At 43.7% G+C, this 17,558-nt stretch overlaps 1 long non-coding RNA gene across 1 annotated transcript in view; it reads left to right on the top strand.

Moving 5' to 3' along the window:
- Positions 1 to 17,558, top strand: part of LOC110536294 — a 57,789-nt gene that overhangs the window by 39,784 nt on the left and 447 nt on the right. Inside the window, exon 4 of the long non-coding RNA XR_002475398.2 lies at positions 17,195 to 17,281. This is a non-coding gene — a long non-coding RNA (uncharacterized LOC110536294). The remainder of the gene's footprint in view (positions 1 to 17,194; positions 17,282 to 17,558) is intronic.

Raw genomic sequence — 17,558 nt, 5'->3', positions numbered from 1 at the left:
CACGCCTAGTATGGATGGCAGGAAGCTTGGCCCCAGTGATGTAACTGGCCGTACACACTACCCTCTGTAGTGCCTTACAGTCAGATGCCAAGCAGTTGCAATACCAGGCTGTGATGCAACCGGTCAGGATGCTCTCGATGGTTCAGCTGTAGAACTTTTTGAGGATCAGGGGACCAATGACGAATCTTTTCAGTCTCCTGAGAGGGAAAAGTTGTTGTCGTGCCCTCTTCACAACTGTCTTGGTGTGTTTGGAGCATGATAGTTTGTTGGTGATGTGGACACCAAGGAACTTGAAACTCTCGACCTGCTCCACTACAGCCCTGTCGATGATAATGGAGGCCTGTTCAGCCCGGCTTTTCCTGTAGTCCACGATCATCTCCTTTGTCTTGCTCACATTGAGGGAGAGGTTGTTGTCCTGGCACCACACTGCCAGGTCTCTGACCTCCTCCCTACAGGCTGTCTCGTCGTTGTTGATGATCAGGCCTAACACTGTTGTGTCGTCAACAAATTGAATGGTGGTGTTGGAGTCGTGTTTGGCCACGCAGTTGTGGGTGAACAGGGATTACAGGAGGGGACTAACCACGGACCCCAGAGGGACCCCAGTGTTGTGGATCAGCATGGCAGATGTGTTGTTGCCTACCCTTATCACCTGGTGGTGGCCAATCAGGAAGTCCAGGATCCAGTTGAAGAGTGAGGTGTTTAAGTCCCAGGGTCCTTAGTTTAGTGATGAGCTTTGTGGGCACCATTGTGTTGAACACTGAGCAGTAGTCAATAAACAGCATTCTCACATAGGTGTTCATTTTGTCCAGGTTTGGAAAGGATAGTGTGGAGTGAGATTGAAGTTGCTTCATCTGTGGATCTGTTGGGGAGGTTTGTGAGTGGGTCTAGGGTTTCTGGGAGTGGGTCTAGGGTTTCTGGGACGATGGTGTTGATGTGAGCCATGACCAGCCTTTCAAAGCAATTCATGGCTACCGACATAGAAGGATGTAGAGTACTGTGCAGTCAGGTCACATGTGTTACAAGTTACAAGTTAAAAGTCCATGTCTTAGGATGTCGGGAGATGACATGGAAACCAGCCACTAGGGGGAAAAGTGAGCGCTGTTACCTAAATCTTAAGGCCTCTGGTGCCAAAGGTTGCATGTTTGAATCCTGCCATAGAAAGCTGTTTTTGATATTTTTGTTTTAAGCCTATCCCAAACCTTAACCCTTAGATTAACCATTCAGCGTTAATGCCCTTACCTTAACATTTCTGAGTTAATGCCTAAATTTAACCTTAAACACTTTGAAATTTGACGTCTGACAAACATGGATGAATGGCTAATGCAGACGTGAGACAGCAATAGATTGTTTCACTGTGACCTTTACCAGTTTAAGCTAGGAAAAGAACATGTTCAGCATTTTTTGTCGAGTTCAGACCAACAGTTATTGTATTTAGGGGTACTTGTCTGTGTATCTGTTTGCATGCCATCCAGGCCACCCTGCTCTGATGCCCTGAGTAACCCCGGCAGTAACTCCATGTGCTGGGTTGCATTCCTGGGGAGAGCCCTGGAGCTCCCCCTTACCCCTTTTTTACCCCCCCCCCCCATCAGGCCTACAGGTGTGTGTGTTCATGCCAATGTGAGTGCATGTGTGTATTGAAAGCGAGGTAAAAAAGATCAAGGAAAATGAGAAATATATAGAACTGAAATGGCATGTTAGTAAGTGATGTGGTATTACACCAGGTTGGTAAGATAGACAGACTCCTGTTATAAGGGTTGTGGTATTACACCTGGTTGCTAAGACAGATAGACTCCTGTTATAAGTTATGTTTATTTTGGTTGCTAAAGGGCACTTTTCGGCATTTGCTGTATGATCGATGAGTTACTCCATATTGCAAATGTACGGACCTTACTAGACGTCCGCAAATTTTTGTAAAATTTGCCGACGGCGGAGGGCCGTGCACCGGGGCCAGATCTTCCGGGAAGTCATCGACGAAGTCTCTCGGACATTCGGTTTCCGTTTTATAACATTTTCACATTTTGGTCATTTTTCCGCTGTCCCGGTAAATTCCACCAGATGGCGAATGGAATCTCATTGCAAATGTACAAAACATCACCAATCACGTCATGGCCATTTCTCCTAAACGGAAAAGACTTTGAAGACGAAACTTGGTGAGCATAGGTTTGGACTAATGGGCTGCTAGCCCCGAAAAAGATGGTGTCTAGGCCTCAACGTTTTTTTAGTTAAGGACATTTTTCTGGGATTAAAGGTCAAAAATGAAAATAGAGCGCTAATTTGACTGCTTCATGTCAAAGTACATGAACCTACGGTGTCAGGAAAAAAAGAACCAGCCATTTATATATAGTAATTTAAGATAAACTGTACAATGTACAATTGGTGATGCTCCAAAAAATACAAATAATAAAAAAAAAGTTACAGATCCAGTTGTGGCATGTTCAGATGAATCCATTAAGGTAGATTTCGGAGCTCTGCGAGATTTCTGTGATTTTCTGTGATTTTCTGAAATCACACACACTCATTCAACCCTTTGTATCAGTCAGTTCTTAACGTAAAGACTTAAAACTCAAAATTCTGTAAGAGCCTACGCCAAAGAGGATATGTGTTCACTTTCAGCTTTCTGTGTCAACCGGAAGTGCCTTAAATTGGGGTCATAGGTGCTGTTTTGAATGGTTAAAAAAGGTCAGATCTTTTCAAAACTTCATACGTGTGATTAGGCAACCCTCAGGAACTGTAAATCAGTAATTTATTCCATCAGATTTCCAAGAAAAACTCACACACACACACACAGCAAGGATGGAGTGACACAGTGTGGGGCTTAGAGACACACAAAGCCTGCAATAGTTACCTTAGTTCGAACTATCAAAGAACAGTCAGACCTAGAGCTGTGAACTTTAGAAACCTGTTCTAGAGCTCAAGCTGATAGTGCACGGTGAGTTATGTGGCTCTAGAAGGTTCTCAGACCGAGAAACAGCCACATACATTTACAATAACTTCAATTCATTTTGACCATCATGAAAATGACGACATTTAGAAAAGTCCTAAGACTAGGTGCACTGAAACCACCTCGACCCATAGAGACAGACACCAACGTTTCTGTCCGATAGCTCATAGCCTGGAAAAAGTGGATTGTCAGCAACAATCAAGGTCGTTGCTCGGGCATCGAATGACCTATCGAGCCGAAACTCGGGATTCCAGGTCGCCTCATAGGCCTACACAATCTTGTTGATGCCAGGGGTCCCCCTCAGCTCAAACCGTGGCGCATGGAACGCAAAAATATTCTTAGAAATATTTAACCTCCACACATTAACAAGTCCAATAGCTCAAATGAAAGATAAACACCTTGTTCATCTACCCAGCATGTCAGATTTTTTAAATGTTTTACGGCGAAAACACACCACATATTTATATTAGACCACCACCGAAACCAAGACAAGAGGCAGCCATTTTGTCCCAGAAAATATAAAATTATAAAAGCAGGATTAAAAATAAATCATTCACTAACCTTTTGAAAATCTTCATCAGATGACAGTAATAGGACATGTTACACAGTACATTTTTTTTTCAATAATATGCCATTTATATCCATAAATGTCCATTTACATTGAATTCATGTTCAGAAAATACTCAAAAATGTCCGCAGAAAATGTAGGTAGCGCCGCAAGATAACGTAAATAGACATCATAAACTTTGACTAAATATACATGTTCTACATATAGTTAGAAAGATACACTGCTTCTTAATGCAATCACTTTGTTACATTTATTTTTAACGTTACAGAAATCACCCACTATTCAATATTCTGAGACGGCGCTCAGATATAAGCTATATTTCTCCGCTATGTTGGAGTCAACAGAAACACAGATTTCAGCATAAATATTCCCTTACCTTTTGATGGTCTTCGTTCAGAATGTACTGGAAGGGTTCATACTTACCCAATACATCGTTTGGTTTCAAGTCTTGCGTCTTTGCATTAGCTACTGCTAATAACATCAGCTGAAATGCACCCAAAATGTCCTCTGGTCCTGAAAAGTTGGCAATCAAAACTTCAAAATGACATATTATATGTCGACTAAACAGGTCAAACTAAGTGCAGAACCAAGCTTTAGGATGTTATAGACATACAAAACAATTTTCAATTCAACCGGTCATTGTTTGTCCTTCTTCTGAGTGCTGGAACAAAGGAATGGCTGGGACCAATTCGCGCCCTAACGCACAGGTTTTTTCTCGCGGCACTTACACAATTCACTCCCATTGGGCCAATTCTCGCGGGATTTGAACGATTAAACGCTCTACAGAATGAGGACATCTAGTGGAAGACATAGAAAGTGTCCCCAGATCCATAGCTGGTTGGGAAGGGTGGGGGCGATGACGTCAAAGTTGCCCCAACTTTCATGACCACAAAACTAGTTTGGAAGAATGCCTGCCCTGTGAGTTCTGCTATACTTACAGACATAATTCCAACGGTTTTAGAAGCTTTAGAGTGTTTTCTATCCAATAATAATTATTATATGCATATATTAGCAATTTTTGACAGATTTTTTTTCAGTTTACTATGGGCACGCAATTTCTCCAAAGGGGGCAGTAGTCAGCCAGAATGATATCTAATTGACTGATGGACGGTGACTTGCTGGCTGACTTTTGTCCATTTGCAATATGTTTAAACAGTGATGAACCATCACCAAAATGACAGACTGAAATCAACACTAAAAATGGCATTCCCATAGTCTCTTGGCCGTGCCGAGTTCAACGAGATGCCCCGCTTGACCGTAGCTCGCTCTGAGCGCAGTGCCCGTGTAAAAAAGAAGTCCCAAAATGAATCCTTTCCCTAAATTTCAGGTGCTTTTGGGGGACAGTGGTGGAACCGTTAGGGGTAGAAGGACAATTCAACCACAGGAATGTTCTTAAGGTCCTCTCAATCTGTGCAAGCCTAACCTTGACCGTGTGGCATTGACCATTAACAGTGAAAACAGGGTTTTTTCATCTCACAGATTACAATGACACCTCTTCCCATAGGAATACATTGCCTGCTCCCCTAAATTCAATCTGAAGCCGATGTGGGTTATGAATGCCTTATGAACCTGTTTTTGATGACAATTCATCAAGCCACTATGAGGTCTACCTGTGTTGATTCTAAGCTTCCTGGATCAACCAGAAGTGATTAAATTCACCCTAAATGTGTTTTGATATACCAAATCTGCAGTTTGTGAAACTCACTGCATTCAACCCTGTGTAGATCAGTCAATTCTTAACGTAAAGACTTTGAACTCGGGATTCTGTAAGAGGACACCCCAATCAGGATATATATTTTCTTTTAGCTTCCTGTGTCAACCAGAAGTGCCTTAAATTGGGGTCAGAGTGGCAGTTTCGAAGGGTTAAAAAGGTCAGATGTTTCCAAAACTTCATATGTGTTTAGGCAACTCTCATGAACTGTAAATCAGTCATTTCTCCCAACAGATGTCAAAGAAAAAACTCTCTCTCACACACACACACAGCAAGGATGGAGTGACACAGTGCGGGGCTTAAAGACACACAAAGCCTGCAATGGCATTGCCATAATCTCTTGGGATTCGGAACATGGGATTCGGGGTTGCCTCAGCTAGGCCTACACATAATGTTAGAACTGGACCGGCAGCTAGAACGTAACTATGTGTTTTATGTTTTTATTATGGTTTAGACGCTGTGAATTTTGGGCCTGCTCTGAAATATGTGATAGTTGGCTTCTAAACGAGTTGGAAAAAGTGGGTGTGGTGTCATCTTTATCAGTTTGGTGTCAGAATGATATCTAATTGACTGATGGACGGTGACTTGCTGGCTGACTTTTGTCCATTTGCCATATGTTTAAACAGTGATAGACCATCACCAAATTGACATTCTGAAATCAACACCAAAGAGCGATGGAGAGGAACCAGAATCACTGCCCGGCCATCCCGAGTTCATCGGGCCAGTCAATTTCGCATTCCTGCAGTTTTTTTGAGCATGTCAAATTCGTGATGGTAAATGCCCATTGAAAAATATTGCAAATGGACAGCCGGGCGCCTGGTGATTGGAACGGGTTACCAGGAGCACATTTTAACCTCTTTATCCTTCCCCCTCCTTTTTCGAACATTCTGTTAAAAATCGCGCAACTTTTCAGCGTCCTGCTACTCATGCCAGGAATATAGTATATGCATATGATTAGTATGTGTGGATAGAAAACACTCTGAAGTTTCTAAAACTGGTTAAATCACGGCTGTGACTATAACAGAGCGTGTGTTTCATCGAAAAGCGCAAGAAAAACTGGTCACTGAAATCTGAAAAAAGTATCCATGCGCCCCTTTCATGGATCATTTAAAGGAAACCAAATTTAATATGGAGACGGATGCAATTCCTACAGCTTCCACACGATGTCGCCAAAAATTTTCATTGACAAAAATCCATTGAGACATTATCAATAGATCCGTGATTCCATCCAGCCTACCTCAATCGATTTTGGAAGATTGTTTTCTTTTGTAGCTGCTATTGAATACAGATCGCCCAGTGATCAATTTGATCGCTTATTAACGTTTACAAATACCTAAAGTTGGGTTATAAAAGTAGGTTGAAGTGTTTTGTCAAAGAATATAGGCAACTTATATAATTTTTAAACATGACGTTGCGTGTTGGAAGAGAGCTTTTTTCGTGATGCAGACAGGCTATACAAATGGATATTTTGGGCATTCATGGACGGATTTAATCGGGAAAAAGACCAATTTGTGATGTTTATGGGACATATAGGCGTGCCAACAAAGAATATCATCAAAGGTAATGAATGTTTTATATTTTATTTCTGCGTTTTTGTGTAGCGCCGGATACGCTAATTATTTTGTTTACGTCGCCTTCAGGCATTTTGGGGTGTTGCATGCTATCAGATAATAGCTTCTCATGCTTTCTCCAAAAAGCATTTTAAAAATCTGACTTGTTGGCTAGATTCACAATGAGTGTAGCTTTAATTCAATACCCTACATGTATATTTTAATGAATGTTTGAGTTTTAACGAGTACATTTAGCATTTAGCGTAGCGCATTTGCATTTCCAGGTGCAAGAAGTTAAAAAACGTTTTTGAATGCCTTTAGGGGGGTGCAAAGGGTCCACAGTTGGGTAGGGAGAACCCCCCCACCCATGGAGAGGAACCACTATCACTGCCCGGCCATCCCGAGTTCATCGGGCCAGTCAATTTTGAGCATGTCAAATTCGTGATGGAAAATGCCTATTGAAACATATTGCAAATGGACAGTACATTTGCAATAAGATTCAACAGTGAAAAAACATTACCAAATGGACATGATGAAATCCACACAACGAGCAATGGAGAGGAACCACTATCACTGCCTGGCCATCCCGAGTTCATCGGGCCAGTCAATTTTGCATTTCTGCATTATTTTTGAGCATGTCAAATTTGTGATGGTAAATGCCCACAGCCGTGCACCTGGTGATTGGAATGGGTTACCAGGAGCACATTTGAAAAATTATTTTTTATGCCTTTAGGGGGGTGCAAGGGGTCTACGTTTGGGTAGGGAGCATACCCCACCCGTGTCCATCCAATAGGCAGCGCCCCTGGTCATTTTGGACGTTTAAAAACAAATCTTTAAAAACAACAGAGTCCCACTTCTCCCTCATCATACATGACAAATAGACCATCTAGGTTGATTCATGGCTTAACATAGTGCTATATATCATTTGTGCAGTATAAATGCCATTTGGACATGGTTCACTGACTTTTGGGTTTGGAATCCGACGTCCTATGGCGTGTACATGGCAAATGGACATAACATCCTGATTTGGCACTTTCAATACTTTCATTTTGCATTTGGACATTTCTTATGGCATTTGGCTATGGTTCACTGACTTTTGACTTTTACTTTTGACTTCCTATGAAATCATATTGCAAATGGACAAAACATATGCCTTATAGACAATTAAAAAAAATATGACAATAAAATATGACAAAAGTATGTTCATACAGTTCTTATACATATATAATTAACAAAAAAAATCGAAATCTTTTTGAAAGACGGTCCAGAAAGCACTTTTTTAAGGGGGTGCTATGTTTTTGAAAAAAAAATCACATGTTCAAAACTTGACTTGCTGTGCATTTGCAATATGAACATTTACCGTGGAGCGCGCTCGCCATCTATTGGAATTTTGCTGTGTGACACTTGGCATTTGCAATAAGATTTGAATGAAATGACGTCCATTTGAGTGGTATTGTACATTGTGTATATGTTTCGTACGGTGCCAATAAGTTTCCATTCCTTTTTGTCAATTTCAGGAGGGGGTATTCCCTTACTGTTATAAGGGATGTGGTTTTACACCTGGTTGATAAGATAGATAGACTCCTGTTATAAGGGATGTGGTATTACACCTGCTTGCTAAAATAGATAGCTTCCTTTTAAAATTGATGTGGCATTACTCCTGGTTGCTAAGATAGATAGCTTCCTTTTAAAATTGATGTGGCATTACGCCTGGTTGCTAAGATAGATAGCTTCCTTTTCAAATTGATGTGGCATTACACCTGGTTATTTTTAATTTCACCTTTATTTAACCAGGTAGGCTAGTTGAGAACAAGTTCTCATTTACAACTGCGAACTGGCCACAATCAACAACACAGAGTTACACATGGGAATCAACAAACATACAGTCGATAACACAATAGAAAAGTATATATACAGTATGTGCAAATGATAAGGGAGGTAAGGCAGTAAATAGGCCATAGTGGCAAATTAATTACAATTTGGCAATTAAACCCTGGAGTGATAGATGTGCAGAAGATGAATGTGCAAGTAGAGATACTGGGGTGCAAAGGACCATTTACATTTTATTTTTATTTTTATAAATAACAGTATGGGGATGAGGTAGTTGGATTGGCTATTTACAGATGGGCTCTGTACATGTGCCGTGATCTGTGAGCTGCTCTGTCAGCTGATGCTTAAAGTTAGTGAGGGAGATATGAGTCTCCAGCTTCAGTGATTCTTGAAATTTGTTCCAGTCAATGGCAGCAGTGAACTGGAAGGAAAGGCGGCCAAAGGAAGAATTGACTTTGGGGGTGACCAGTGAAATATACCTGCTGGATCGGGTGCTACGGGTGGGTGCTGCTATTTATTTTTTATTTTATTTTTATTTCACCTTTATTTAACCAGGTAGGCAAGTTGAGAACAAGTTCTCATTTACAATTGCGACCTGGCCAAGATAAAGCAAAGCAGTTCGACACATACAACGACACAGAGTTACACATGGAGTAAAACAAACATATAGTCAATAATACAGTATAAACAAGTCTATATACGATGTGAGCAAATGAGGTGAGATAAGGGAGGTAAAGGCAAAAAGGCCATGGTGGCAAAGTAAATACAATATAGCAAGTAAAACACTGGAATGGTAGATTTGCAATGGGAGAATGTGCAATGTAGAAATAAAAATAATGGGGTGCAAAGGAGCAAAATAAATAAATAAATGAAATACAGTAGGGAAAGAGGTAGTTGTTTGGGCTAAATTATAGGTGGACTATGTATAGGTGCAGTAATCTGTGAGCTGCTCTGACAGTTGGTGCTTAAAGCTAGTGAGGGAGATAAGTGTTTCCAGTTTCAGAGATTTTTGTAGTTCGTTCCAGTCATTGGCAGCAGAGAACTGGAAGGAGAGGCGGCCAAAGAAAGAATTGGTTTTGGGGGTGACTAGAGAGATATACCTGCTGGAGCGTGTGCTGCAGGTGGGAGATGCAATGGTGACCAGCGAGCTGAGATAAGGGGGGATTTTACCTAGCAGGTTCTTGTAGATGACATGGAGCCAGTGGGTTTGGCGACGAGTATGAAGCGAGGGCCAGCCAACGAGAGCGTACAGGTCGCAATGGTGGGTAGTATATGGGGCTTTGGTGACAAAACGGATTGCACTGTGATAGACTGCATCCAATTTGTTGAGTAGGTATTGGAGGCTATTTTGTAAATGACATCGCCAAAGTCGAGGATTGGTAGGATGGTCAGTTTTACAAGGGTATGTTTGGCAGCATGATTGAAGGATGCTTTGTTGCGAAATAGGAAGCCAATTCTAGATTTAACTTTGGATTGGAGATGTTTGATATGGGTCTGGAAGGAGAGTTTACAGTCTAACCAGACACCTAAGTATTTGTAGTTGTCCACGTATTCTAAGTCAGAGCCGTCCAGAGTAGTAATGTTGGACAGGCGGGTAGGTACAGGTAGCGATCGGTTGAAGAGCATGCATTTAGTTTTACTTGTATTTAAGAGCAATTGGAGGCCACGGAAGGAGAGTTGTATGGCATTGAAGCTTGCCTGGAGGGTTGTTAACACAGTGTCCAAAGAAGGGCCAGAAGTATACAGAATGGTGTTGTCTGCGTAGAGGTGGATCAGAGACTCACCAGCAGCAAGAGCGACCTCATTGATGTATACAGAGAAGAGAGTCGGTCCAAGAATTGAACCCTGTGGCACCCCCATAGAGACTGCCAGAGGTCCGGACAGCAGACCCTCCGATTTGACACACTGAACTCTATCAGAGAAGTAGTTGGTGAACCAGGCGAGGCAATCATTTGAGAAACCAAGGCTGTCGAGTCTGCCGATGAGGATGTGGTGATTGACAGAGTCGAAAGCCTTGGCCAGATCAATGAATACGGCTGCACAGTAATGTTTCTTATCGATGGCGGTTAAGATATCATTTAGGACCTTGAGGTGAGGTGCACCCATGACCAGCTCTGAAACCAGATTGCATAGCAGAGAAGGTATGGTGAGATTCGAAATGGTCGGTAATCTGTTTGTTGACTTGGCTTTCGAAGACCTTAGAAAGGCATGGTAGGATAGATATAGGTCTGTAGCAGTTTGGGTCAAGAGTGTCACCCCCTTTGAAGAGGGGGATGACCGCAGCTGCTTTCCAATGTTTGGGAATCTCAGACGACACAAAAGAGAGGTTGAACAGGCTAGTAATATGGGTGGCAACAATTTTGGCAGATAATTTTAGAAAGAAAGGGTCCAGATTGTCTAGCCCGGCTGATTTGTAGGGGTCCAGATTTTGCAGCTCATTCAGAACATCAGCTGAGCAGATTTGGGAGAAGGAGAAATGGGGAAGGCTTGGGCGAGTTGTTGTGGGGGGTGCAGTGCTGTTGACAGGGGTAGGAGTAGCCAGGTGGAAAGCATGGCCAGCCGTAGAAAAATGCTTATTGAAATTCTCAATTATGGTGGATTTATCAGTGATGACAGTGTTTCCTATCTTCAGTGCAGTGGGCAGCTGGGAGGAGGTGTTCTTATTCTCCATGGACTTTACAGTGTCCCAGAACTTGTTTGAGTTAGTGTTGCAGGAAGCAAATTTCTGCTTGAAAAAGCTAGCCTTGGCTTTTCTAACTGCCTGTGTATAATGGTTTCTAGCTTCCCTGAACAGCTGCATATCACGGGGGCTAATGCTAGATGCTAATGCAGAACGCCATAGGATGTTTTTGTGTTGGTTAAGGGCAGTCAGGTCTGGGGAGAACCAAGGGCTATATCTGTTCCTGGTTCTAAATTTCTTGAATGGGGCATGTTTATTTAAGATGGTTAGGAAGGAATTTTAAAAAAATATCCAGGCATCCTCTACTGACGGGATGAGATCAATATCCTTCCAGGATACCCCGGCCAGGTCGATTAGAAAGGCCTGCTCGCTGAAGTGTTTCAGGGAGCGTTTTACAGTGATGAGTGGAGGTCGTTTGACCGCTTACCCATTACGGATGCAGGCAATGAGGCAGTGATCGCTGAGATCTTGGTTGAAAACAGCAGAGGTGTATTTAGAGGGCAAGTTGGTTAGGATGATATCTATGAGGGTGCCCGTGTTTAAGGCTTTGGGGAGGTACCTGGTAGGTTCATTGATAATTTGTGTGAGGTTGAGGGCATCAAGTTTAGATTGTAGGATGGCTGGGGTGTTAAGCATGTTCCAGTTTAGGTCGCCTAGCAGCACAAGCTCTGAAGAAAGATGGGGGGCAATCAGTTCACATATGGTGTCCAGAGCACAGCTGGGGGCAGAGGGTGGTCTATAGCAGGCGGCAACGGTGAGAGACTTGTTTTTAGAGAGGTGGATTTTTAAAAGTAGAAGTTCAAATTGTTTGGGTACAGACCTGGATAGTAGGACAGAACTCTGCAGGCTATCTTTGCAGTAGGTTGCAACACCGCCCCCTTTGGCAGTTCTATCTTGTCTGAAAATGTTGTAGTTTGGAATTAAAATGTCTGAATTTTTGGTGGTCTTCCTAAGCCAGGATTCAGACACAGCTAGAACATCCGGGTTGGCAGAGTGTGCTAAAGCAGTGAATAGAACAAACTTAGGGAGGAGGCTTCTAATGTTAACATGCATGAAACCAAGGCTATTACGGTTACAGAAGTCGTCAAAAGAGAGCGCCTGGGGAATAGGAGTGGAGCTAGGCACTGCAGGGCCTGGATTCACCTCTACATCGCCAGATGAACAGAGTAGGAGTAGAATAAGGGTGCGGCTAAAAGCAATAAGAATTGGTCGTTTAGATCGTCTGGAACAGAGAGTAAAAGGAGGTTTCTGGGGTCGATAAAATAGCATCAAGGTATAATGTACAGACAAAGGTAAGGTAGGATGTGAATACAGTGGAGGTAAACCTAGGTATTGAGTGATGAAGAGAGAGATATTGTCTCTAGAAACATCATTGAAACCAGGAGATGTCATTGCATGTGTGGGTGGTGGAACTAATAGGTTGGATAAGGTATAATGAGCAGGACTAGAGGCTCTACAGTGAAATAAGCCAATAAACACTAACCAGAACAGCAATGGACAAGGCATATTGACATTAAGGAGAGGCATGCTCAGTCGAGTGATCAAAAGAGTCCAGTGAGTGGAGAGGTCGTTTGGGGGTCACGGCGATTCAGACAGCCAAATCGGTAGCAAGCTAGCATAGGAGCAAGCTAGCATAGGATGGAGGTCTGTTATTAGCCAACTCCTGCATTCCGTCAGTAGATTAGTGGGCTTCCGTGTGGTAGAGGGGATCAATCCAAATCACACAACAACAACAAAAATAAAAACAATAGATATAGTTATAGTTATATAGTTATAGAAAAATAAATAAATAAATAAAAGTAAAATAAAATAAAATAAAAATTGTCCGATTGTCTATTCAGATAGCAGCCGATAAGATAGCCAACGGCTAGCAGGCCGCAGATGGGCGCCCAGGCAACGTCGCGCCGGAGGAGCCAGCCGGACAACTCCCTCGGGTAGACGACGTCGGCAGTCCAGCCGTGAAGGCCCGGTGGGGCTCCGCGTAGGCAGCAAAATGGGTCCGGATAGGTGACTGCAGCCCAGGAGTGATTGATGGAACTCCTCAGCTGGCTAGCTCCGGAACAATTGATGCTAGCTCCGGAATCGACGAAAGCCGACAGTCACACGGATAGCAGCTAGCTAGCTGCGAGATCCAGGCATGGACGTCCAGAGCCAGCGGCCGAAATCCAGGGACATGGAGAGAAAAATTGGTCCGATATGTTCCGCTCCGAGCCGCGCTGCGCTGCAACGCGCCGTACAAAACTGGCGATAGATTCTCGAGCCAAAGGACAGCCGATGACCACAAACCGTGGTCAGCTGAGTACCAACGATTAGCCAGTAAATAAGCTAACTAGCTTCTGAACTAGCCCCTGAACCAGCTTCAGAGTAGCTTCTGGACCAGCTTCTGGCTAGCTCCCGGCTAGCTTCTGGCTAATTTCTGTCTAGCCTCTCGGAGGATCACAGATCTGAGGTAAATAATACTTTTTTATATAAATATAAATTGGTGAAGCGGATTGCAGGAGAGTGTTCTGAAGATGAGTTTTTGGAAAATTAAAAATGTATGTGAAAAAAAAAAGTTGTAAATATATATATATACGGGACACGACAGGACGAGGACAAAAATAAGTCTGAACTGCTATGCCATCTTGGGGAGAAAAATAAATTTAAAAAAGGGCACAGCTGGCAGAAGGTGGTCTGTAGCAAGCGGCAATGGTGAGGGACTTGTTTCTGGAAAGGTGGATTTTTAAAAGTAGAAGCTAAAATTGTTTGGGCACAGACCTGGATAGTAAGACAGAACTCTGCAGGTTATCTCTGCAGTAGATTGCAACTCCGCCCTCTTTGGCAGTTCTATCTTGTCGGAAAAGTTATAGTTAGGGATGGAAATGTCAGGGTTTTTGGTGGCATTCGTAAGCCAGGATTCAGACACGGCTACAGAGTGTGCTAAAGCAGTAAATAAAACAAACTTTAGGAGGAGGCTTCTAATGTTAACATGCAAGAAACCAAGGCTTTTACGGTTACAGAAGTCAGCAAATGAGAGTGCATGAGGAATGGGAGTGGAGCTAGGCACTGCAGGGCCTGGATTAACCTCTACATCACCAGAGGAACAGGGGAGGAGTAGGATAAGAGTACGGCTAAAGGCTATAAGAATTAGTCATCTAGTAAGTTCAAAACAGAGAGTAAAAGGAGCAGGTTTATGGGCATGGTAGAATAGATTCAAGGCATAATGTACAGACAAAGGTATGGTAGGATGAGAGTACAATGTAGGTAAACCTATGATGAGAGAGGTATCGTCTCTAGAGACACCATTTAAACCAGGAGAGGTCACCTGTGTGGGAGGTGGAACAAAATGATTAGCTAAGGCATATTGAGCAGGGCTGCAGTGAAATAAGACAATAATCACTAACCAAAACAGCAATGAACAAGGCATATTGACATTAGGGAGAGGCATGCATAGCCGAGTGATCATAGGGTCCAGTGAGTAGCTAGGCAGGCTGCAGACATGGCGATTCAGACAGCTAGTGAGCCGGGGCTAGCAGGCTAGCAGAAGAGCCTTAGAGGGACGTCGTGACGGATGAAGTCTGTTGTAGCCCCCCCGTGCAGTAATGTCGGCAGACCAGTCGTGATGGATCAGCAGGGCTCCGTGTAGTAAAAGGATCCAGCCCAATTAGCAAAATATATATATAGTAGCCCAAGAAATTGGCTGATGGACCTCTTCAGCTAACAGTCCGGTATGCTCTAGACAGCTAGTGGGCCCCAGCTAGCAGGCTAGCAGATGGGCATTCAGGGGACGTCGCGACGGAGGAGCCTGTTGAAAAACCCCCTTGGGCGGATTACGTCGGTAGTCCAGTCGTGATGAACGGGGCTCCGTATCGGTTGTAAAAGGGGTCCAGGCCAATTGGCAAAATAGGTATTGTAGACCGTGGCTGATGGACCTATTCAGATAGCTGGGAGATGGGCCTAGCATAGGTTAGCTCCAGGCTATTTGGTGCTTTTTTTGGGACAGAGACGTTAGCCAGGAGTAGCCACTCGGATAGCAGCTAGCTAGACTGTCAGGAGATGTCCGGGCTAAAGGTTAGCTGATGACCGCTAGCAGTGGCTAGCCTGACTACTAGCTAGTAGCTAGTTAGCTGGCTAGCTTCTGTTGGGGGTTCCGGTTCTAAAGTAAAGATAATTGCAGATCCATACCACATTGGGTGAGGCGGATTGCAGGAGAGTATGTTGAAGTTGAGGTTAAGAATTGAAAAAAATATATATATGCAAAGAAGAAACGACATGAAAAGATATATACACGGGACAGGACAAGACGAAGACAAAGACGCCTGACTGCTACACCATCTTGGATAAGTAATGTAGCATCACTCCTGGTTGCTAAGATAGATAGCCTCTTGTTATAAGTGATGTAGCATTACACCTGGTTGCTAGTGTGCTAATAAAGTTTCTGAGGTGTACTGTAGAACTAATGATAAATAGAAATGGAAAGAGAAGGTAGAGAATTGGGAAATAAAGAAGAGCGGAAAGATAGTGAATGAATGGTGGCGGGATGTTGACAGACAGAGCGAAAGTGAAGGAAATAAGAAGGGAGAGGGGTTAATGACAGAGGGAAGAGGGAAAAGAGTTAAGCGATAGAGAAGAAGGAGAGTGAAGAGAGAGATAGGCCATCTGAGGCCTAATTAAGCTCATGTTTATTTACGAGGCTCCAGAGGTAAAGGGTGCTTTCAGAGACACTGCTATCAATGGAGTGTGGCCCAGCTCTGTTTCTCACTGTTTCTCACGCCCCCAAACACAGGTGGAAGGGAAAACAGTGTGTGTGAGCGTGTGTGTGTGTGTGTGTGTGTGTGTGTGAGCGTGTGCGTGTGTTTGCACTCGTTTGTCTGTGCATACATCTGTGTGGGCGTGTGTGGAACATCAATCAAGACATGAGAAGGAAAATAATCCTCCTCAGTATTGCTGCTTCCATCAAGGAGAATGTATCATCTAGGAGAGAAAAAAATACCCTCTCATCATTTAACTCACAGATCACTCCCATCACACACGCACACACACACACACGCACGCACGCACGCACACACACACACACACACACACACACACACACACACACACACACAGACACAGACACACACACAGACATACGCACGCACACATGCGCGCGCACGCACACACACACACACACACACACACAGACACAGACACACACACAGACATACGCACGCACACATCCGCGCGCACGCACACACACACACACACACACAGACACACACACGCATACACACACACACACACAGACGCACGCACGCACAGACACACACACACAGACACACAGACACACAGACACACACACACACACACACACACACACACACACACACGCACACGCACGCACAAACAAGATCTCACTGTTTGACTTCAGTATTCGACGTTTGTCCAGGGGAGCTGAACACTGGGAGCCGAAGTTTACGCCCATCCTCCATCTTCGTCTACAACACCCTAGCAAGCCTTCTTGATGACAATATCGCTCACCATTGCACCTAGTGGCCTGTTTTGAAAGCATCTCCCGACGTGTTGGGGACCTGGATGAACATTGAATATCGCCTTGGGTCTGGAGTGACCTGGCTGCACACACACACACAGGGTCACACATAGAGAGGATGAGGAGGGATGATGAGGGAGGCGGGGACAGGGACAGTCTCTGAGCTCTCTGGTGACTGTGGCAACAGAGCTGCCATTGATCCTCTGGGAAAAAGGCCAGGCCTTTTCTTACAGACACACACACACACACACACACACACGGACGGACGGACGACACAGAGAGAGAGAAAGATTGTTGGTCTAAAATGTTATATATTTTATTGTTCTTAGTAAATGATTCTCCGTGTCAGACTACGACCCTCATGAGCTCTTCCATGTATCTGCATGCCTGTTGTTTTTCTTTCAGGTGAGGCATTGCTGGTGTGAGCTGCTGGTCAAACACAAATACTCTCAGGGTTATGGAGATGTGGAGCACTTCCTCATTCACCACTAGGTAACACACACACACACACACACACACACACGCACACGCACGCGCACACACACTCACTTACATAACATGTAACGCTGACCCTTGTGCAAAAACATGTTGTGTGTGTTTCTGTATGTTCTGTATGAATACTGTACATGTGTGTGTGTTTCTGTATGTTCTGTTTGTATACTGTACATGTTGTGTGTGTTTCTGTATGTTCTGTATGTATACTGTACATGTGTGTGTGTTTCTGTATGTTCTGTATGTATACTGTACATGTTGTGTGTGTTTCTGTATG

The sequence above is a fragment of the Oncorhynchus mykiss genome, chromosome 11 (assembly GCF_013265735.2).
Source record: "Oncorhynchus mykiss isolate Arlee chromosome 11, USDA_OmykA_1.1, whole genome shotgun sequence".
In the NCBI taxonomy this organism is placed as follows: Eukaryota; Metazoa; Chordata; class Actinopteri; order Salmoniformes; family Salmonidae; genus Oncorhynchus; species Oncorhynchus mykiss.
This window is presented reverse-complemented; position numbering and strand designations above follow the sequence as displayed.